Here is a 23,795-nt window from a genome sequence, read left to right as displayed (position 1 = left end):
TTGCATTCATACATGCTGGTTTGCTCACCCCTAGTGGAGAGTTCCAACATGGTAGAGTTCTTCCCTCTGGGTACATAAAACAGACTTGAGGGAATCCACTACCCTAGATGAACAAGTAAATATCTGCCCCTACCACCGGTTCAGCCCTGTGGGTGTGATTTGACATGCGGACATGCACTCTAATGGAAGATTCAGTGAGGGGAGATTGCAGGGTGAATGCCTCAAGCATTATCCTGAAATGGAGATCTCCAAAACAAATGTTTGGCTCAAAGTATTAGAAACATTCCGTAATCCTGGATTTGAACATTCCCGATCTTTGGAGGGGTTCAGAATGTGAGCCCTGATTTTGATCCAGATTGTGCAAAAGGTCCCCTGTCTTTATAATGGATTAAACCAGAACTCCAGTGCTGAGTCTCTAAACTTCGGAGAGCTTGAGACCTGGATCTGGATCTGACTTTTCAGACTTAATGCCTATATTTAGTTGTAATGACAGTTACAACTCATCACATATCCCTTTTTGTTTTTCAATGAAATCTTAGATCCACTGGGAAATGGACATGAGACTAAAACACTTATAGAAGCAATAAAATACCTTGGCAAGTACTTGATCTATACCTTATATGAACATTCCCAGCTACAGCTAAGGAGGATTCTTTGTTGGGGTTTCTTTTCTGTTTATGCAACATAGAGGACTCTGTGTACATAAAAGAAATAATATTTGACCTGATGGACAACAGAGGGTGTGATTCAATCTTTCTTGTGTATTTTCTTTCAGGAAACAATGAGTATGGTGGCAAAACTGATTATGTGTCTTGCAACAATTCCCCTTGGGCCTTCACAAGGACTGGAAGCCATGCTGTGATCACAGGTAGAAATATTCCAGTTGACAAAAGGGTAGCAGCCTGCTTCCTTTTCTTTTGTTCTGATGCTTTTTAAGTATGGCAGTGTAAGACATATGTCAGAAATGTATGCCACATGAGTGCACAACCTGAAGGCACTCTGGGGGTAGGGGATCTGTGTGAGACAGTGGCATGGGGAAACAAATGAAACCACAAAGCAACCACGTCATTGCTCAAGACACTAACTGTGCATTTCTGCTGACAATTGGGCTATTCAGAGTCAAATTCTAAGCCTTGCAAATAACCCTTTGCATTGCAGTGAACCTACACTGGGCTGGGGAAAGGAAATCCTTCCTCCTGACATGGAGCCAGGGTTCAGAGCTGCAGATGTGGCTGCTACTGCAGCCATGGGGCCATAGAAACTAGAGTTGTGTGAATAATGGATATTTTTTGTTTTTTTGGCAATTCAACCAAAAAATCATTTCTGTTCAAACCAAAACCAATTTTTTCCAATATTTTCAGTGAATCGAAACATTATTTTAAAATGACATCGTTTTGACTGGGTTGAATTAAATGTTTTCTTCTATCCAAACTGAAACATTTTGTTTCAATTTTGAGCATTTTTATTGTTTTTTTTAATTAACAAAAATAAAATTAAAGGAAATTTTGAAATGGGAAGTCATTTCAAATAGAAACATTAAAACACTTTGAAACAAACTCTTCTGATTCTTTTCAGAATTTTGTTTTGCAACCAAAACAATTTGGCGACATCAATACAAATTTGGGAAATGTTTCGGTGTTGCTGAATCTGCATATTTTTACCCAAAATATTGTTTTGGTCATAAAATTATGTCCAGCTCTAATAGGCGCAGATGTTGCATTTGAAGCACCCCATTTACAGGGATTTTGGCCAATGGAAATTCAACCTGAACCTTCAAGTTTTGTTTCACTTGGATATGAAACCCTGAGATTTGCATTGTAAATTGCCTTGGGGTCCCTTGGAACTTGGCCCAGTTTCATTCCAACACTTGCAGAGCCTGACCTGGGTTTTGGCTTGGAAACTAAACTGAAGCTGGGCAAGTCTAACTTGGCCTTGGGTTTCATTGCAGAGCTCTAGCTGTGGACTATAAATCAAATACGTCATAAGTTTACAGAGGATCTGGAATGTGTCTGCAGATAATAAGGATGCCATTATATAGCCCACACATGTGTGACAAGGTCATCCCAATCCAGAAAGATACTATACATTTAATATCCTCAGTGCACACAGAGGAGTTAGAGATGTTGGAGTCATTAGACTGATCAAAGCATATAGAGATTCCCCGTGCAGTTTATTTACTGCCCTAGAGTTCTCTGTCTCCCTTTTAAATCTTTTAAATGGCTCAACTTGATTATCATACACATTGTAAGGAGAGTGATCACTTTAGATAAGCTATTAGCAGCAGGAGAGTGGGGTGGGAGGAGGTATTTTTTCATGCTTTGTGTGTATATAAAAAGATCTTCTACACTTTCCACAGTATGCATCCGATGAAGTGAGCTGTAGCTCACGAAACCTTATGCTCAAATAAATTGGTTAGTCTCTAAGGTGCCACAAGTACTCCTTTTCTTTTTGCGAATACAGACTACCACGGCTGTTACTCTGAAACCTTTTAAATCTTCAGTTCTATACTCCAGGAAAGGCCTTGGGCTATTAACTAGCATAAGGTCTAATCCCAAGAGAGACCGAACAGCCTCATCTTCTGCTGAAGGAAGTTGTTGGACCTCAGCACTGGCAGAGGGAATAGAAGTCACTATATGCAGGGGGCAGGACAAGGCCTATGTACTTTATTAGCCGTCTTGTGAGGTCTTAAGTGACTCGTAGGCCCTCTGCACAGGATGAATTTCACCCAGAAGGAGTTCCGAACTTTGAAGGTTCAGGTCTTTAGAACCCAATATTACTCTCAATGAAATCAATGGCAAAACTCCCAGGCCCAGATCCTCAAAGGTATTTAGGCACTTAAACTCCATCGATTTCAGTGGGAATTGGGCACCTAAATACCTTTGAAGATCTGGGCCCCAGTGACTTCAGTGAGAACAGGATTATGCTGACAGTTTGGACTTCTTTCCATTTTACTTGATTTCCTGCTGCATTGTTGCAATACCTTTTGCCACTAATATTATTTTAAGCGCTGGCAATTTCCTTGGGAAGTCGGTTTCCATTGACTTAAGGCCATTATTGCACATTCCTCCACTGGCCATCCAAGCCTGTTTCTCCAGGTAGCAGTGAAGTGATGATGGCTGGAAGGTTTGTTCTCTCCTGAACTCTGTTGTGTAGCTGCCCAGCTGTTTCCTGATGACCTAATTCCTCTGTGTTGACTCTTTCAGCAGGAAAGAGGAATAGCAGTTCATAAATTCAAGGTATAAAGACATTCAATCCACTTCACATTCCTGCACTAACACTTTGAATCAGAAGTCTACTTCTCTCATTTTTTAACCCCACCACAAAGATTTTTTCTTTTTTTGCAATAGCAGGTTTTGATGTTTTCTGAAACACAAGAGAAAAGCCACACTGTCCACTATTGCTAGCAACTTTCTATACTGTACTAGATCTGACCAACATGGCAAATGCAAAAGTTTTTAATGATGCAAGGGACATTGATGTGTTTGTTTTATTCATAATGGGCCAAGTCCTGAACTTCCCACTCATGCTAAACTCCTGAATTGAGCATGGTCTTCAGGATTTGGCTTAATCACATTACCAGGGGCACAATGAGGTGCAGTGAACTAATCAGCTAGTCATTTGCCTCTGGAAACTTATATTCAAATTCTGATTGAGTGAAAAACTGCTTGACGATCTTGCCTGATCCTCTGGTTAACATTGATCTACTTCGCAAAATCCCCACCCTGTATTGAAACACCTGGGGCTAGATTCTACCATGAATTCAGCTGTGCTGCACGAAGTCAGAACAGATCTGGTTTTGGCTTAAGAGAAGTCTGTGACAAGTCCAATTATTTCCAATCTAAACAAAAATTATGTGAACTTTTGGACAAGGCAGCAGATGTCTTTCCGGGCGGTATCGAAACCTTAAAACATATGACAGCAAAAATTGTGGTGTAGCTACTTGTGCACAGTACTGCTATTGTAGGGTTCTGGTGGCTTCTGAAACACAAGACAGTGAGGGCCACTACAGGGCTCACAAACTATTTAAAGGCATACCACCCAATTCCTGTACCCGATAGTGGAGAATCAGGCTCATTAACAGCTTCAGTGCCAAATTCTGTGGTCAATTACACCAGTGTACAAGTGAGTGGAGAGTTAGTTTGGAATTACACCAGAGTAATTGAGGGCTGTAATGTGCCATTCTTTGTGTTTAATAAAGAACAAACCAACATTCATCTGTTCTTGATCTTGGGCTCCTTCTGACACTAATTTATATGGTCTCTTTCCTGCTTGGACTGGCTTTATTTTGGGTCTTGATTTGGAACACTGATCGGAAAGGCCTCATTATTGAAAATGAAAAGTAAAAACCAACATGAGACTCACCATAAGGCATTACACTGAGGCTGATGTTAAATAGGCATGAAATATGGAGGAGTGATTATTGCATTCCTGCCATGATATTAAAATAGATACTTCAATAATGAATTAGATCTTGTACTCAAAATGCCAATATCAATTTGGGGCCATTTGCTTTCTTTTTATTGCTCTGCAGCTGTGCTTTTCTTGCTCCTAGGGCATCTTTTTAGGACAAGAAGAAATTATTCAGCATTACTCTGTCATCTGGCTAGATCGCTGCCAGCATGCTGTGGCTTTTTGATATATTTTTGTGCTAGCTTGCATGCTGTCCAACTATCAGCAGCATGTTCAACCTCTCCCAAGGCAGCAGGTTGGCAGAACATTTGGAAGGATGCTGTTAAAGTAAAGCTCAGTGCACTTTGGAATGTTCATGCCAAACTGCGTACGCAGAAGAAGGCCTAAAATTTAATTAGGTTTGGAAGGTTTATATTTTTATTGGTACATGTAGATTTCACCCTCAATGCACCGACAAAAAAAATTTCCAATCAAAATTCACAGATAGGTAAAGTAAGGAAAATGCCACTTGAGAACTTGTTTGAGTTTAATTTAAGGATATTTACATGTGGTATTGACAATTTGTGTTTTAATGGTTATAAAGCTTTAACATTTTGTATTTCAACATTTGTTGACCTTAAATAATTATTGTCTGACCACCTCCCCCATACTTTTGAGCAACTGTGGAAAACTTAAATAGATTTTTTTTAAAAAAATCTTAAAAATAAACAAAACTAAAAAAAAAACAGCAAAAATGTGTTAAGTACATCAGAAGCAGGATGCCAGCCAAATAATCCGTTTGGCTGCTGGATGATCAAGGTGCTAAAGGAACACTCCAGATAGACAACGCCCTTGCGGAGAAGCTAAATGGATTTTTTGCATCGGTATTCACTGCAGAGGATGTGAGGAAGATTCTCGCACCCGAGCTATTCTTTTTAGGTGACAAATCAGTCCTATATTGAGGTCTCAGTAGAAGAGGTTTTGGAACAAAATTAATAAATTAAACAGTAATAAGTCACCAGGCCAGATGACATTCCCTCAAGAGTTCTGAAGGAACACAAATATGAAATTGCAGAACTACTAACTGTGGTATATAACCTATCGCTTAAATCAGCTTCTGCATCAGACGACTGCAGGATAGCTAATGTAATGCCAATTTTTAAAAAAAGTCTCGAAGCAATCCTTGCAATTACAGGCTGGTAAGCCTAACATCAGTACCAGGCAAATTGTTTGAAGCTATTGTAAAGAACAGAATTATCAGACAGAGAGATGAACATGATATGTCGGGGAAGAGTCAACATGGCTTTTGTAAAGGGAAATCATGCCTCACCAATCTATTAGAATTCCTTGAGGGTGCCAACAAGCATGTGGACAAGGGGGATCCAGTTAATATAGAAAGCCTTTGACAATGTCCTTTACCAAAGGCTTTTATGCAAAATAAGCAGTCATGGGATGAGAGGGAAGATCCTGTCATGGATCAGTAACTGCTTCAAAGATAGGAAACAAAGGGCAGGAATAAATTGTCAGTTTTCATAGTGGAGAGAGTTAAATAGTGAGGTCTGCCAAGGATGTGTACTGGGACACATATATTTATAAATGATCTGGAGGAGGGCGTGAACAGCGAGGTGGCAAATTTTGCAGATGATACAAAATTACTCATGATAATTAAGTCCAAAGCCTACTGCAAAGAGTTAGAAAGGGATCTCACAAAACTGGATGACTGGGCAACAAAATGGCAGATGCAATACAATGTAGATAAATGCAAACTAATGAACATTGGAAAACATAATCCCAACTATACATACAAAATGATGGTGTATAATTCCATGGTACCCCTTGAATACTGCATGCAGTTCCAGTCACCCCTTCTCAAAAAACTTATATCAGAATTGGAAAAGATATAGAGAAGGGCAACAAAAATGATGAGGGGTATGGAACAACTTCTGTTGAAGGAGAGATTAAAAAAACTGGGAGTATTGATCTTAGGAAAGAGACAGCTAATGGGAGATGTGATAGAGGTCTATACAATCATGAATGGTGTGGAGAAAGTGAATAAGGAAGTGTTAATTACCCTTTCACATAACACAAGAACCAGGGGTCACCTAATGAAATGAATAGGTAGGAAGATTAAAACTAACATAAGGAAGTACTTTTTCACACACTGCAGAGTCAACCTATGGAACGCATTGCCAGTGGATGCTGTGAAGGACAAAAGTATAACTGGGTTCAAAATAGAATTAGCTAAGTTCATAGAGGATAGGTCCATCGATGGCTATTAGCCAAGATACATAATTGGTTAAATAACTGCAAACAAAGAGTAACTATTAATGGAATGATGTCAGATTAGAGGAAGGTCTCATGTGGGGTTCCACAGGGATCTGTTCTGGGTCCAGTGTTGTTTAACGTCTTTATTAATGACCTGGATGTAGGAATAGAGAGCAGACTGATCAAATCTGCAGATGACACAAAGCTGTGGTGGGAGGGGTGTGTATGTGCATGTAGGGGATTGCCAACACTTTGGAGGACAGAGCTAAAATTCAAAGGGATCTTGATAAATTGGAGAACTGGGCTATAGGCAATGAAATGAAATTCAACAAAGACAAATGTAAGGTGCCACACTTAGGGAAGAAAAAACAAATATACAAATGCAGAATAGGGGATAACTGGCTTGGCAGCAGCACTGCTGAGAAGGATCTGGGAGTTGTGATGGATCACAACCTCAACATGAGTCAACAATGCTGTGTTGTAGCAAAAAAAGCAAATGTGATTTTAGGTTGCATTAACAGAGGCAGAGGTGATAATATTGCTCTACTCGGCACTGGTTAGGCCTCAGTTGGAGTACTGTGTCCAACTTGGTCACCAATATGTAGGAAGGATGTAGAGAACCTGGAAAGGATCCAGAGATGAGTGAAAAAGATGGCCAAAGAGGTGGAATGCAAGCTATATGAGCAAAGGCTGAAGGAACTGGGTATGTTTAGTTTGGAAAAGAGGAAATTAAGGGAGGACATGATAGCAGTCTTTTAATACTTGAAAGGCTGCCATAAAAAGGTAGAGAAAAATTTTTCTCTCTTGCCACAGAGGGCAGGACAAGAGGCAATGGGTTCAAATTACAGAATAGCAGATGGGGTGGCTTAAATTTTAGGAAAAACTTCCTAACTGTAAGAAGAGTAGGACAACAGAACAGACTGCCAAGGGAGGTTGTGGAAGCTCCTTCCCTGGAGGTTTTCAAAAGGAGGCTGCATAGCCGTCTGTCTTGTATGGTTTAGACACAACAAATCCTGCATCTTGGCAGGGGGTTAGACTAGATGACCCTTGTGGTCCCTTATAACCTGATGGTTCTATGATCAGGGACACAACCCAATACTATGGGTGTCTCTGAACCAGGGCTGTCCCTAGGGAGGTGCAGGGCCCAGGATATAGGCGCCGGGTTTCTATCTGCCATGGGGTGCTCCCCCCAGCTCCGCCCCCACTCCACCCCTTCCCCAGTGTTCCCCGCCTCTTCCCGCCCTGCCTCTTCCGCACCCAGTTCTGCCCCCTACCCTAACTGCGCTGCGCCCTCACTCCTCTCCCCTCCCCCCGAGCGCCTCCAGAGGTAGTGAAACAGCTGATGGGTCATAGGCGCTGGGAGGGAGAGGGATGCACTGATCGGTGGGGCCTGCTGGCGGGCAGGAGGTGCTGGGGGAAGGGGGAGGTTGGTACGGGGGCTCCTTCTTGCCTGCCCCGCCCGCCTCCTCCTCATACCCCACAGGGCCCAGGGCAGTTGCCCCAATTTGCTGTACCCTAGGGATGGCTCTGCTCTGAATCTCTGATTGCTGGAAGCTGGGACTGAACAGCAGGGGATGGACCATGCAATAAATTGCCCTGTTCTGTTCATTCCCTCTGAAGCATCTGGCACTGCCCACTGTTGGAAGACAGGATCCTGGGCAAGATGGACCATTGGTCTGACCCAGTATGGCCATTCTTATGTTCTTAAGATTGATATTATCTGTCACAATTATAAAAATAATAAAAATTTAATTCTGCCAAGCCTAAATACAATGCAGGGGATGCAAACCTGGGCTATGCAGCTTTTAACCCAAGCACTATATATTCTACCCATTTAATTATTTTTGGAGAGAACTTTGTGTTGGCAAACCAAATCCTGTATTTATCTACAAGAAAGGTACAAGAGAGATAACAGCAACACAAGCTTCTCCCTCCAGCACAATACTACCAGTGTAGCTGAGTGCTTACCTGAAAGGACCCTATCTAGGACTGTGCAGAATTCACTCAAAACAACATATTCAGCTCTTGGCCTCTCTGGTGTGCTTGTGAAGAAGGAGATGTGGCCTAATGGATACAGTAGGAGGCTGGGACTCGAGAGACCTGGGGTCTAGTCTTACTTTGCCACTAGTTTGCTGGGTAAGACATAGAGTTTAAGGCTAGAAGTGACCATCTGATCTGACCCTGCCTGCAACCCCTGCCGGGATAACTATTTGGAGAATCTGTCTGTGTACACTTTATGAATTCTGTGTGAGATTATGAACCTGTATGTGTCTTTATCAAGCTGCAAACTCCACTTTGCACGTTGGGTTTGTTTGCCTTCTCTGTTGTCCTTTTACCTCCAGGTTGCACTAAAATTCCAAGGGGTAGGGCTAACAATGGAGGATAATTGAAAGCTTATGCTCAAATAAATTGGTTAGTCTCTAAGGTGCCACGAGTCCTCCTTTTCTTTTTGCGAATACAGACTAACACGGCTGTTACTCTGAAACCATACATCTTGATGGTCCTCTATTCAAAAAGAAACGCTTTGAGAAAGGCTAACTCCTGTCGAGGAGAACTAGTTTGTCAGGGGAGAGGTTGCCTGGCAACAAAATCACCAGCTAGGGGTCAGTGATCACCTGAGGTGGCTGATCAGGAGGTCACATGACAGAAGGAGCCTGCCAGGTTATAAAAGGGCAGGAACTGCGGTGCTAGGGATCTTTGGCTATTTTCACCAGCTCGAGCTGCCGCAGGATCTTGGTTCTAGTGCCACACAGCTGGACTCCCAAGAGAAGGGTGAGGGGCACTGTGTTTAGGGTGTGTGGTGTTTGCTAACTGGCTCTCCTGTGGTTTATCTCTGAAGTAAAGTGCAATGGTGTTTTAGAAGCCTGTGCAAAGTCTGCTTCTGAGTGTCTGTTGGCATTTACTGCTGTGTACCTTGAAGAGGTAATCTGTACACCAGAAGGCTCACATCTTTGACTCTGGGGAGCAAGCAAGACCTCCTGAGGAGGCTTGGAGGAAACAGCACCAGTTTCTGGGCCTATGCAATTGGATTGGGGCTGCCAAGAGAGGTGTCAGAGCTAAAGTCTGCACTGGGAATGCCTGCCTAGAGGCCCAAAATAGGGTTGCCAATTTTCTAATTGCACAAAACCGAGTGCCCTAGCCCTGCCCCATCCCAGAGGCCATGCACCCTGTCTGGCCCCTTCCCAGACGCCCTGCCCCCCTGGCTCACTACATTCCTCCTCCCCGGTAGCTCACTCTTCCCCCCCCCCACCTGCCCCAACTCTCACTTTCACTGGGCTGGGGCAGGGGGTTGGGGTGTGAGGCGGGTGAGGGCTCTAATTGGGTGTGTGGGCTCCAGGGTGGGGCTGGGAATGTGTGGTTTGGTGTGCAGGAGGGAGCTCCAGGGTGGGGCAGAGGGATTCAGGATGTGGGAGGGGGCTCTGGGCAGGGGGTTGGGGATATGGGAGGGGGTGAGAGCTCCAGCTGGGGGTGTGGACTGTGGGATGGGGCTGGGGATGAGGGGTTTGGGTTGCAGGAGGGGGCTCTGGGTTTGGGGGGGCTCAGGACTCTAGGCAGAGGGTTGGCTCAGGGTTGGGTCGCAAGTTTACCTCGGGCAGCTCCTAGTCAGTGGTGCAGCGGTGCTAAGGCAGGCTTCCTGTCCAGGCTTCCTGCCTGACTCTGTGCTGCGCCCCGGAAGTGGCAAGCAGGTCCAGCTCCTAGGTGGGGGCGTAGCAGGTGGGTCTGCGTGCTGCTTTCTCCCCCAGGTTCCCGGCCAATGGGAGTGCGGAACCAGTGCTCGGGGCGGGGGGCAGCCCGTGGAGCCCCGTGGATCTACTGGTAGGAGCTGGACCTGCTGGCCATTTCCGGGTCAGAGCTAGGACATGTAGGGACTAGCTTGCCTTTGCAGCACCACTGACCAGACTTTTAATGGCCCAGTCAGGGATACTAACTGGAGCTGCCAGGGTGCCTTTTAGAGTGGGTGTTCCAGTCGAAGACTGGACACCTGGTCACCCTAGACCAAAACCAGGGATATGTAGGGTGGCCATGTGTCCTTCTTTTGGCGTATTTGTCCTCTGTCCTTCTTGTATATTGAGGAGGACACTTAGGTGTCCTCCTTTCGACACTTTTGGTTTTGTAATTTAGAAAATGATTAATAAAACTTAAAAAATAAAAACATTCACAATCCTTCCCCCAAGCTCCCTCTCTCACTGGGGTTAGGGCCCTGGGCTCTCTGAGTAGCATCTGGTACCGTGCCTTTGCTCTGCTCCAGTGAGGGAACAGGCCTTTTTTCCAGGTCAGGGGTGTCTGACTAGGCCCTCTCTCTCCCCAGCTCAGGGTCACACTGGCTCTAGGCTTCTTTTTCATTTCCCCCTCCCCTCCTGCTCTGGGCGGAGCAGTCCTAGTCAGACATTAGCTCCATCGCCCATCCAGGAGCCTCGCTCATTGGCCCCAGGATGCAATGGCTTCTAGTGCTGGATATCCATGCCCTTTTCTTCAACCACCTGGTTCTGTGTGTGTTGAGTTCTGGTGGCCACCATACTTGAGCTCCCTGAAATTGTTGCCCAGTGCCAATGGGCACCTCCCTGAGAGGGCTGAAGGAACTGGGAACTCCAAGGTTGTTACAAAAACCCCCCAAACTTGGGTGACCACTGCCAGTTTCATACCGTGTTGGTGGTGCCTAATCTCTGTGCAGCCCCTGAAAAATTAAAGGCACATGGGATTCAGTGTTTGGCTCCCCTGGTGAGTATAAAGCAGGGAGGAGTTTGACCAGATCTGAGACACCTTGGGCAAGTCACTTAGCTGCCCTGTGCCTCAGTTTCCCCATCTGTAAAATGGGGATAATGATACTACCCTCCAGCATAAAGCTTTGAGACCTACTGCTAAATAGTGCTATATATGAATTAAGTATTATTACTAGCTTCAGTCGTGGAATGATGGGGTTTCTGTAGGTAGCTGCCTTGCCACTGAGTACAGCTAGTTGGAAAATAGGAGCTTTCTTCCACTGAATGTTTTGAGGAAAAAAAAATTTTTGGTCAAAAACACTTGTGGAAAATGTTAAATTTGTCTGGCAAAATATCAAAAACCAAAATATCATGACCAAAACGGTCTCCTGGTGATGGGAAAGGGTGCATCATGGGAGCCACTAGCTGTGGTCCATCATAGGAGAAGTAGTCTGGCCAGAAAGTCTGGCCTATGGAGGAGAATAGAAGTGTGAAGCCCCATACCACAACTCCCCATAGGCACTGCAGCGCTATTCTGAATCAAAATATTCCAGTTTTCATGTGTTCGGTTTTCCAGAGAAATACATTTTCCACTGAAAGATTTTTCTTGCCAAAACCCCAATTTTCTCTCAAAAAGCAATTGTCATGGAAAATTTTTGACCAGCCTATTGGTTGCTCAAGGCCTGGGTTGCTCGCTTACCTTAAGGCCCCTTTATGCCATTCTGGCAGTGTAAAGGGGGTCTTAAAGTGGGTGTGACTATAATATACTCCAACTATAAAGCCCCCTTTACACTGCCAGAATGGAGCAAAGAGGCCTTAGTATAAATGACAGTCAGGCCCTCTCTTCAGAATAATCCACTGAGCTGCTGTCACATTGAAAAGACCCTTCCTTGCCGAAATATTAAAAATGATTCTCCTTATAAATTCAGGGTAAGTCAGACGTCATCAGTCAGATTTTAATGTGTGTGCTACCTGGAGCTACAAAAGAAATACCTCCATGCTAGCCACAGTTTGAAGGAGGAGAGAAAAGTAAAAATCTCCATTGCCATAAACATCATCTCCTGTTGTACTTTAACACTCTTAGAACACTTACACATGTACCTTCAACACATTCAGGTGTATGGAGCAAATCAATTCAAGTACCTACCTGTGATGAAACTGGTCATTACTCCAGGCTAACTCTGAATGTGTAGAAGCTACTATGGTAAAATAGGGATCAAATCAATTACATTTAAACCTGCCCAAATAAAATGTAATATATGATTTTAATAGCTCCCCACAATGCTAAAATAATGCATGTTCTCCTTTTAAAGCCATTACCTAGGTAATGGGAACAGCAATAATGAGCAAAGATCATAGATGAAGTAAAGATATAAAAGTTGCATCTATTACACCAGTAACAGCTGCCGTGGCTTTTTCTTCTACATTTCTTGCCTTTAAATTTCCCCGGCAGTGAAGGAGAGTCTTTCTGGCCTCCAAGTTGCCCTGGTATATTTCTGCTCTTAAAAAAATGTTTCATCTCCCCCAGTCTGTGGAAAATAAATGTCTCATTCTAAGATGTGCTGAACAGATCTGGGGAAATACTCTATAAAAATAATAAATAAATCTGGGACTATTGCCTTGGATTTTTAAACAAATCACTTTGAATGAGTTCATGCCCCTGTTAGATTCCCTTAGGGTTTGAGCCAAAGACCATTGAAACTGATGGGAGTCATTCCACTGACTTCCATGATCTTGGGATCAGACCCATAATAGTTGAAATCCACCCCTGTGCAGAAGCCTATGCATCGCTTAAGCTCTCAAAATGGAGCTTATGTGGTACATGGGGGCCTTGAACAGGTCCCCCAAGCAGGGATGAATTTCACCTAGTATGGGTGTTCCAGACTAGATCCTGCCACTGTATCCACCTATGCACACCCCCGCAGTTTCTTCCAGAGTGACCCTGTAGTTAATTCCTTGTAAATATTCTAACTGGCTCCTTACATTGCTCCCAAACTCTGAGTACCTTCCAGTGATGCATTAACCAATGTGACTAGAAAAGAATGATACCAGTCCAAGCTCCTATTTCACATGGATAAGAACATATAAGAAGTAACTCAGACATCCAGATGCAACCAGATACTGATCTACTTACTCACTTTGGGCCAGCCTGTGAATCCCTTATTCCTGTTGGCTAGTGGGTTATGCCCAAAAGTAGAATAGTCCCATTGAAGGGGTTTAGTCACAGAGTGACTGCTCAACAGTGGGAGGAAGGAGTTCACAGTGTGGGCCTTTGTGTAGTACCTGTCACAGTGAGTTTCCTCACATAGATCTATTAGCACTATTTGTGGAGTAAGGGACTACTCAGAGCTAGTAATGTATCAGAACTGGGTCCATAGCCATCATAGAACTGGGTCCATAGCCATTGGCAGGTCCCAATAGAACTCTTTGAAATCCTCGGATGAAAAGGATTTAGCCCCAGATCCTCAAAGGTGTTTAGGCACTGAACTCCCACAGGAGGATCTGGGGCTAAGGGCAGAGTATGGGCCAAATCCTTGGCTGGTGAAATCAGCATAGCTCCATTGACTTCCCTGGAGCTATGCCAGTTTACACCTGCTGAGGATCTGGCCATGTTATTTTTAAACAACAAAATGTGTAGAAGCAGCAGGAAGACACACCCAGCAGCAACACCTGTGGCAAGTGGCCGGTATGTTCCAAAAGTTATTGAAAAGCTTGCTTAAAGGATGTGCTGCCTGCCAGATTTAATTTATTTTTAAAAGCCCAATCGAAATTTGATTTGCAAGTGCAATCCTCCCATCTGCTTTTGGGCTTTATCTCTGGAGTTCAGGAACAAAACATATGTCTTGTGGTTAATAAGAATTTGTTTAAATGGGTCATATGACCAGGTGATTAATAATCCCTAGACTCTGATTGTACTCATTATAATGATAACATATGGACCTGCCATCCATCCCCAATGCATCTCTATGAAAAGAGCTCATAAAAGGGAGATGAAAATTCCTGTGGTTTAGATTAAAGCAAATGGGTTGAGAAACTAGCCACAAGCGAGCTAAAATTTACTGCACAGTGAAATGAGCTTTTTGCAACTCTATTTATCTCTGTGGGTTTGTGTCTATGGCCAAAATCTTCAAAAATGGGTGCTCAGATCAAGGTGCCCAGTTCCTTATTTAGGCCCTTAGCTAAGTGGCCTGACTTTCGAGGTCTGGGAAGAAGGATGATCTTTTAGTTAAAGCAGTGGGCTAGGAGGCTGAAAGCCCAGTTTCAATTCCATACTCTGTGATCAGACTCCCTGAGTGACAATGGGGAAGTCACATAGGTGAAGGATTTCAAAAATAGGAGCCAAAAGTTAGGCCACTCCTTAAGGCTCAAAAGAGCTGAGCAACGCCAACAGCTCCCATCGACCTGTTATCAGATGGTAGCAACGTTTTAGCATTGTTGAGCTGGGCTTGATGAGGAGCTATACTGGGGTAATTGAGAGCTCATCACCCTTTATACTCAGTGAATCTGATTCTGATCTCATCACACCGCCATAAATCTGGACTAATTCCACTGAATGCTATGGAATTTCTCTAGACTTATATCAAGTGTAATTGAGACAAGAATCTGACCAAGTTAGTTTACCTACTTGAAAGTCTCTGCCTCCTTTGAGTTTCCTCACAGTTCTCCCACTGCAAATCCTCATTAAATCCTTTGATTTCAGTAAAACTGCTCCAGATTTCTGCCAGGGTGACTGATAGCAAAACCCTACCCCTACAATTTACAATGAATTTCTCAATGGCATTTTGTTTAATGCCGAATTCAAATTCAAAGTGGTTTACAGTATTTGCTTTCCTGATTCACTGGCTGTGTATTAAAAAATGTTGTGAACTTTATTGCTTGGCAGATATGCAAAGCAGTTACTTAAGAGGAAATTCAACCTATTAAAGAGACCTGTGATTATGTTATCATCATTTCCACTGCTTTATGTCTTCTCATTTCCCCAGTTCATAATGGGAGCTTAAAGAGACAGCAATTTATTTGGTTGATTTTTAAGAACTAAGTTTGTTTCATGGCAGGAAATAATGAAACATTATTGCTTTATGTATCCCCAGGGGAGATGGTGGAGTTGATCAGGTGTATGGTCCCAAGAGTCATAAAGGAACACAAACCGGAACAGGTAACTGGTGTCATTTCAGCTTTGATCTGCTTTTCCAATGTTAACATCATGCTAATATTTGGAGTGAGAGGTCAGTGAAAGGTTACAGCCTCAGACATGGCAAAGTTGCTTGAAAAGGAAATCCTGTCTGTCTGTCTGTGCATGTCTATGTAGGGGCATATGAAATATTGATGATAAAAAGCAAAAACTACATTTCCCCCTCATCTTGTAAAGACTCCTCAACTGGGTCAATTTTTGCAAAAGGTTAACTGGGTAGGTAATATTTTTACAGAGAACTTAGTGCTTCTCTGGGGCAAAAATGGGACACTTTTCAAGTGCAAAGGGCCCATTTTAGAGCAAAAAGGGGCTTCCAGTTGAGAAGGTGAAAAAGTTGCGTTTTTACATGTTTTTGCTGTGGGGGAAATAGTACATTTTCTTGGGGTGAAATTGCAAAATGGAAAACAATGGCAATTTCCCCCAAAGGTGGCTGGAGCAGGGGGCGGGGGAGGGGAAGAAATGGTGAACTTCTCAAAGCACTCCTCGTATCCTGCATGCATCTGTGCAAAGCCTGGGAAAGCTCAGTAGCTGGTGTTAACATAAAGTGCTAAACTCTCCAGATAGAGTGGTTTCTGTTTATCAGAAACCTTATTACTTTTCCTTGTAGAAAACTAAACATAAGCTCAATTAAGACTGACTTACCTTGAGAGTGTCCAAATATTTATTGCTAGGATGCCTGTGAGGTTTATTACTTTTGCTTTCAACCCTTCTTAAGCACTCTCAGCCTCCCTTATCTGCACACCCTACAATATCTTTCATTCCAAACTGAAGATTCAGACTTAAATTAGTTTCCCCTCCTTTATGGAGCAGTGGTGATCTTTCTCAACCCCGGTGGCAGGGAGATATTTGGGCTGTAGGGTAGGCTGCAACTACTTGGCTGAAGTAGCCTACACCGTGGGGCTCCCTCTGAGCCTTCCTTCCCTCTATCTCCATCCTAGTGCACTGTCTGCTAATGTGAGTGCAGGCCCCCAGGAGTTGTCTCTTGCTGCCCACTTTTGGCTGTTAGTGTCCTAAATTCCCTCCCTTCCCCAAGAGGTATCTTATTCATTAACTTAGAGGGTAATTTTATCTTGAGGGAGATGCCTTGAAAAATAAGGGCTGAGTGCAAAGACGCTGACTTCAGATGTGGGTAAAGCGTGTCTGAAAATGAGGCGGCAGTTTTCTGATTGGACGGGATGTTTATACCGTTTGCCTACAGTGCAATCCAATAGTCTTAAAAATGGAAACAGAGAAAGAGCACACAGTAGATTTTTCCACTGGCTTTGTCATTATCATCACAAGGGGCAGACAGATGGGGATGGTTTGATCAGCCGAGGAAATGCTGTGCCAAGTTGGATTCCTTCATCTGCTCTGAAATATTACATGGCATATGGCAACTGGTATTTTCTGATGTATTCCTAAGATGGCATTGCGATGACAGCATCTCTGTGGTGAGAGATATAAAATAAAACAGGCTGTGTGGCCGAATTCCAGAAAGTAATTTGAATGAAAGGTTGGGCTGACCTCATTGCCAATCAGAAGCATGTCACTGAGATGGTTTATTAATGGGGTGAAGGATTGTGAGGCAGTTACTTATTTAAATGACATGGCCCATATGGTTATTTTTCACTATGCAAAGAGCTCTCTGCTAAACAGAGTGGTGGCTCCATTCCTGAGCAATGTGCAAAAGTAGCTATTTTTGTTGGGGAAATATTCCTACATTAAAATTAGGGTAGTAATGAGAGCTGGGCAAATTTTTTCAGTGGGAACTATTTTTCAGCAAATATGTAGATTCAGTTTGACAGAAGCATTTTTTAAAATATGTCGATTTCTGTGAATTATTTGTTTCAGAGTAACAGCCGTGTTAGTCTGTATTCGCAAAAAGAAAAGGAGTACTTGTGGCACCTGTGACGAAGTGGGACTGTTCTTAATGTTTCCTCTGAATAGTGTGGGGGTGCCGCAGTTTCCCCCAGGCAGTTCTTAAGTATCTAGGGGGTGGAGTAAGGGTGTATGATCATTGCAGAGCCCTAGAGGGCATGTGTGTGCAGGGGCCTGGACACAAAGAATGGTCGACACCCTGTTTCCTGGCAACTGATGGCCTGGGCCCTTCCCCCCCTGCAAGGTGAGAGCTGAAGGGTTGGAGAACAAAGGAATCGGGTGACCACCTGGCCCAGGAAAGGAACAAAGCCCAGAGGAGGAGGGGCTGGAGGGAGTTTCAGTTTGGGGCTGGCTGGGACATGGAGTGAAGTGCAGACGTGGTTGTCTGGCTCACTGCCCCCCAGAATGGACCCAGCTGAGGGGTCCCGTTCTCTGCACCTGCAAGCTCTGTTTTAGACCATGTTCCTGTCGTCTAATAAACCTTCTGTTTTACTGGCTGGCTGAGAGTCACGTCTGACTGCGAAGTTGGGGTGCAGGACCCTCTGGCTTCCCCAGGAGCACCGCCTGAGCGGACTCACTGGGGGAAGCACACGGAGAGACAGAGGATGCTGAATGCTCCGAGGTCAGACCCAGGAAGGTGGAAGCTGTGTGAGCTGTGTGTCCTGAAGACAGTCTTGCTCACAGAAAGGCGACTACCCCAGAGTCCTGACTGACTTCATGGGGAGCAGTTCCAGAGCATCGCCCAGGGACTCCGTGACAGCACCTTAGAGACTAACCAATTTATTTGAGCATAAGGTTTCGTGAGCTACAGCTCACTTCATTGGATACTATTGCTGGCACGTGATGGCATATATCACATTGGTGGATGTGCAGGTGAACGAGCCTCTGATAGTGTGGCTGATGTTATTAGGCCCTGTGATGGTGTCCCCTGAATAGATATGTGGGCACAGTTGGCAACGGGCTTTGTTGCAAGGATAGGTTCCTGGGTTAGTGGTTCTGTTGTGTGGTATGTGGTTGTTGGTGAGTATTTGCTTCAGGTTGGGGGCTGTCTGTAGGCAAGGACTGGCCTGTCTCCCAAGATTTGTGAGAGCGTTGGGTCATCCTTCAGGATAGGTTGTAGATCCTTAAGGATAGGTTGTAGATCCTTAATAATGTGTTGGAGGGGTTTTAGTTGGGGGCTGAAGGTGACAGCTAGTGGCGTTCTGTTATTTTCTTTGTTAGGCCTGTCCTGTAGTAGGTGACTTCTGGGAACTCTTCTGGCTCTATCAATCTGTTTCTTCACTTCCGCAGGTGGGTATTGTAGTTGTAAGAATGCTTGATAGAGATCTTGTAGGTGTTTGTCTCTGTCTGAGGGGTTGGAGCAAATGCGGTTGTATCGCAGAACTTGGCTCTTTGTAGACGATGGATCGTGTGGAGTGGTCAGGGTGAAAGCTGGAGGCATGTAGGTAGGAATAGCGGTCAGTAGGTTTCCGGTATAGGGTGGTGTTTATGTGACCATTGTTTATTAGCAGTGTAGTGTCCAGGAGGTGGATCTCTTGTGTGGACTGGACCAGGCTGACGTTGATGGTGGGATGGAAATTGTTGAAATCATGGTGGAATTCCTCAAGGGCTTCTTTTCCATGGGTCCAGATGATGAAGATGTCATCAATATAGCGCAAGTAGAGTAGGGGCGTTGGGGGACGAGAGCTGAGGAAGCGTTGTTCTAAATCAGCCATAAAAATGTTGGCATACTGTGGGGCCATGTGGGTACCCAAAGCAGTGCCGCTGATCTGAAGGTATACATTGTCCCCAAATGTGAAATAGTTATGGGTAAGGACAAAGTCACAAAGTTCATCCACCAGGTTAGCCATGACATTATCGGGGATAGTGTTCTTGACGGCTTGTAGTCCATCTTTGTGTCCTCTAGATGTAGAGGGCTTTGTGTAGAGAGCCCTCTACACCAACATTCCACACAAAGAAGTCACCTACTACAGGACAGGCCTAACAAAGAAAATAACAGAACGCCACTAGCCGTCACCTTCAGCCCCCAACTAAAACCCCTCCAGCGCATTATTAAGGATCTACAACCTATCCTAAAGGATGACCCAACACTCTCACAAATCTTGGGAGACAGGCCAGTCCTTGCCTACAGACAGCCCCCCAACCTGAAGCAAATACTCACCAACAACCACATACCACACAACAGAACCACTAACCCAGGAACCTATCCTTGCAACAAAGCCCGTTGCCAACTGTGCCCACATATCTATTCAGGGGACACCATCACAGGTCCTAATAACATCAGCCACACTATCAGAGGCTCGTTCACCTGCACATCCACCAATGTGATATATGCCATCACGTGCCAGCAATGCCTCTCTGCCATGTACATTGGTCAAACTGGACAGTCTCTACGTAAAAGAATAAATGGACACAAATCAGATGTCAAGAATTATAACATTCATAAACCAGTCGGAGAACACTTCAATCTCTCTGGTCACGCAATTACAGACATGAAGGTCGCTATCTTAGAACAAAAAAACTTCAAATCCAGACTCCAGCGAGAAACTGCTGAATTGGAATTCATTTGCAAATTGGATACTATGAATTTAGGCTTAAATAGAGACTGGGAGTGGCTAAGTCATTATGCAAGGTAGACTATTTCCCCTTGTTTTTTCCTACCCCCACCCCAGACGTTCTGATTAAACTTGGATTTATGCTGGAAATGGCCCACCTTGATTATCATACACATTGTAAGGAGAGTGATCACTTTAGATAAGCTATTAGCAGCAGGAGAGTGGGGTGGGAGGAGGTATTTTTTCATGCTTTGTGTGTATATAAAAAGATCTTCTACACTTTCCACAGTATGCATCCGATGAAGTGAGCTGTAGCTCACGAAAGCTTATGCTCAAATAAATTGGTTAGTCTCTAAGGTGCCACAAGTACTCCTGTTCTTTTTGTGAATTATTTGGGTCAACAAAAAACCTACACAAATTCTGAAAGTCCCTACATTTCATTTCAACAGGCTTTAAATTAATCAACTGTTTGATTTGAAATGAATTTTCATTTTGAGATTATCTTTAGTTTTATTTTTAAAAATTCCAAGGAAAAAAGCTCAATGAAAATGAAACATTTAGTTTTGGGTGGAACAAAACATTTTGTTTGACCTGAAAATTTTTTTTTTAAAAACTTTTCTGTCATTTTGGCTGAAAATTCTCAACCAGCTCTGCTGGTGGGTCTTGCTGAACAAGGCTCTGGGCATTTGGAGACGTTGGCTGCTGTAGTCAAAAATTGTCTGGGGCATTTGGGCCATGTGGCAAGCTGGATTGGGTGCACAGCTTGTTTGTGTTCACAGCTGTGCAAAAGCATGATTGTATCACTGTTCCTAGAGCGGGTCAGGAAATAATTTCCACTCTCCCCTCTTCCCGCCCCCCAAAAAAAGTTTTGACAAAATTGAAAAGTTTTTCATTAAACTCTTTATCAAAAAATCCCAACTTGATTTCTTTCCCCAGGTTTTGATAGCTGAACGTTTTGGATGAGAATGGAGTTTTGTTTGGGAAAATGTGTATTGTATTTTGAAAGCTAGTTTTGTCAAAATTAAAGTTTTGATGACAAACTTTTGACCAGCTGTACTGTTACCCTGTTCTCAGTCTCCGTGCAGCCATACACGCACACAGTTTTTCATCCACTTCTTGGGTCTTGTGTTATAACACAAGTTTATAATCTTTTGAGGTCGACCTGTCCTTTTTATTATAATACAAATACATCATCATCATGGCAATAATGAAGTAGAACTGCCAGCTCCCATTGATTCCCATGGTGACTCAGTGGGGACTGCTCTCCCAACCACATAGTCAGTGTGCAGGGAAGTAATGGGCTCCCCCAGCTTGTACCCGCTTACCCCCTTGCCTGTGTGGGAAGGGACCCAGGATTTTGTTTTCTTCCCTCCTTTTCCTCCAAGCAGACACACAGCTCTTTTCTATAGCAGGAAATCAATGTGGGACATGTCAACAGTGCTGTATTGACCGTCCTGGACACTGAACACCTTCATTTACCCACAGAACAGACCACACCCATACAAGCAATTCCCTGCCAAAGTGCCCCAGTTCTGCCCTGGGGTGAGCAGATAACTGTCTCCATGATCCATACAATCCTTGCTGTCGAGACTTCCAGTGACAGAGCCAATTTGTCCCAACTGTGATGGTGGTTTTTATGATGTGGGTGTCTGTCCACTAGGAAGGAGATGGTGTCCCACCAGTTCATTTCAGTGCAGTCCATTGATGTACCACAGCTCTATGCAGTACATAAAGACCTGAGCGGTAGGCAGAAAGATCCCATCAAGGGCATTAAATAGCCTTCAGGTGGATGGATATTCAGTGCCAGACCGACCTGCCCTGGATTGGAGCCAGTGACCAAGGAGTGAAAGGCTTTACTGATCCATGCAGTCCCCCATCTCCATCTTAGGTATTTTTATGTCCCTCCCACACCCCTTATATGTAGGAATGATACCTTTCACTTTTTTTAACGTTTATTTCTCCTCACAACAACCCTGAGAGTAGGGCAGGGATATTAACCCTGTAGTACAGAATGTGACTTGCCCTAGGTCTCATGGGGGTCTGTGGCAGAGCAAGGAACTGAGTCTCTTAACGCCCAGCTTCTCGCTTTAACCACTGGACCATCCTTCCTCCTTTTTCTTATAAGCTGGCATTTTTCTTATAAAAATCCTTCCTTTTTCTTATAAGCTGGCATTTCTTAAATTTCCCTAATATCTCACTTCAGGAGGCTTACTGAGGACTCTTGATCCCATCAAAGCACCAAGGTATGGGTGGGGGAAAGCTCCATGTCTATTGTTAGGCAATGCACTGCATTCATCCTGCATGGGTGTCAGATTCCTTCTTTAAGAAAAAGCCATTTTCCATGAGAAAAACACAGCACGGTCCCCTATGGCTCCTAGATGATAGCAAGTTTAATATACATCCATAACTTAATATAAAGGGGGATAAAAAGGGAGGAAAGTTTCATATCCAGGCTGTTTAGGGTTAATCAAAAAGCAACAAAATAGTGCTCTGCAGATAAACCCGTCCATCATGCAAGCTGCAAATGGAATTTATTAAAAGGTAACAATCCTGGGTTACACTTAAAACTCTGTATCTAATTCACAAAGTAAAGAGGGGGTTTTCTCCCTTAAGTTGGGCTCAGTAATAAATTCTCATGTCCTATAAACTCACCACATCTAATCAGGCGAGAGTTCTTTCCTTTTTTGGTTATTTTGTGTAGAGTCCTAGCTCACTGGGCAATAGGGCACAGAGGAACTCAGCAACTTGTCTTGACAGCTAATTCTGGTGTATTGATCTTTCATGGAATAATATCTCTTGGAAACAGACTCCTTGTTTCCGTTAAATTGGGTCTTTTCATCGAGTGAATAGGCTGGAGAAGCTGAGTGAGGCAAAGGGGTTTTCTTCTATAGATTTTGCAGTTCCCCCAAGAGACGATGTGTATATTTCTTAATGTGATTGCATTGGTGGTGTTACATTAATCACAAATTGCCTGGAACAATGATACTAAGGACCCAATCCTTTCACCCACTGAAGTTACTGGCAAAACTCCAGTGGCTTCAATGGGACCAGGATCATGTTCTGGTTTAGAATCCTGTACTGTTCCAATTCACTGAATTAAATAGGAACTACGGATGCTCAGCATCTCACATGAGGCCATACTGTGCTATCAATTTTTAAGCAGAGCACAGCTGAGCCGGAGAAGTAACCTGTTCCAGGCTTACATCTGGATGGGCTGTTGGCAGCAGGGACTGAATTTAAAACCTTTGGATACTAAAGCATGAGTCTCTACTGCCTGAGCTACTCACCTCTGTTAGTTAAGCCAATAACAGCTTCATCATCAGATCGACGTGTGTGGAGGAGTCGTTGGTCTTGGGACATGGTAGGTGCCAATGACATAGGGAAAGGTAGGAATGAGATCCTAGAAACCAAATGTAGGCCACTAGGTAAGAGATTAAAGTCTAGGACCTCCATGGTAGCATTCTCTGAAATGCTTCTAGTTTCCCACACATAGGGCCAGTTAGACAGGCAGAACAGCAGGGTCTCAATGCGTGGATGAGATGATGGTGTTTGGAGGAGGGATTTAGGTTTATTTGGAACTGGTGAACTTTCTGGGAAAGGAGGAGCCCATACAGAAAGGATGGGCTCTACCTAAACCGACTTGGAGCCAGATTGCTGGCATGTAAAATTAAAAAGATGATAAATGAGTTTTTAAACTAAAGGCTGGGGAAAAGCCACCAGGCATGGAGAAGCACACAGGCTCCAACAGAAACATCTCTTAGGGGAGGATTTATTAAAGAGGATAATCTATATCCTAGTAAATAGGAGAGGATGGAAATTGTTAATGTACAGATGGGA

General features: G+C 43.8%; 1 long non-coding RNA gene across 2 annotated transcripts; it reads left to right on the top strand.

Moving 5' to 3' along the window:
- Positions 1-791: 791 nt before the first annotated feature.
- On the top strand, positions 792-20,963 carry LOC142069014 (uncharacterized). Of its 2 annotated transcripts, none has more exons than XR_012664828.1 (3): positions 792-868; positions 15,446-15,510; positions 20,895-20,963. It is a non-coding gene; the product is annotated as an uncharacterized LOC142069014 (long non-coding RNA). The 2 variants fall into 2 exon arrangements; XR_012664829.1 differs by lacking the exon at positions 792-868 and adding an exon at positions 9,369-9,426.
- The last annotated feature ends 2,832 nt before the right edge of the window (positions 20,964-23,795 follow it).

This window comes from Caretta caretta, chromosome 14 (genome assembly GCF_965140235.1).
Source record: "Caretta caretta isolate rCarCar2 chromosome 14, rCarCar1.hap1, whole genome shotgun sequence".
Lineage (NCBI taxonomy): Eukaryota > Metazoa > Chordata > Testudines > Cheloniidae > Caretta > Caretta caretta.
The sequence above is the reverse complement of the archived record's forward strand: the minus strand, read 5'-3'. Positions and strand labels throughout refer to the sequence as shown.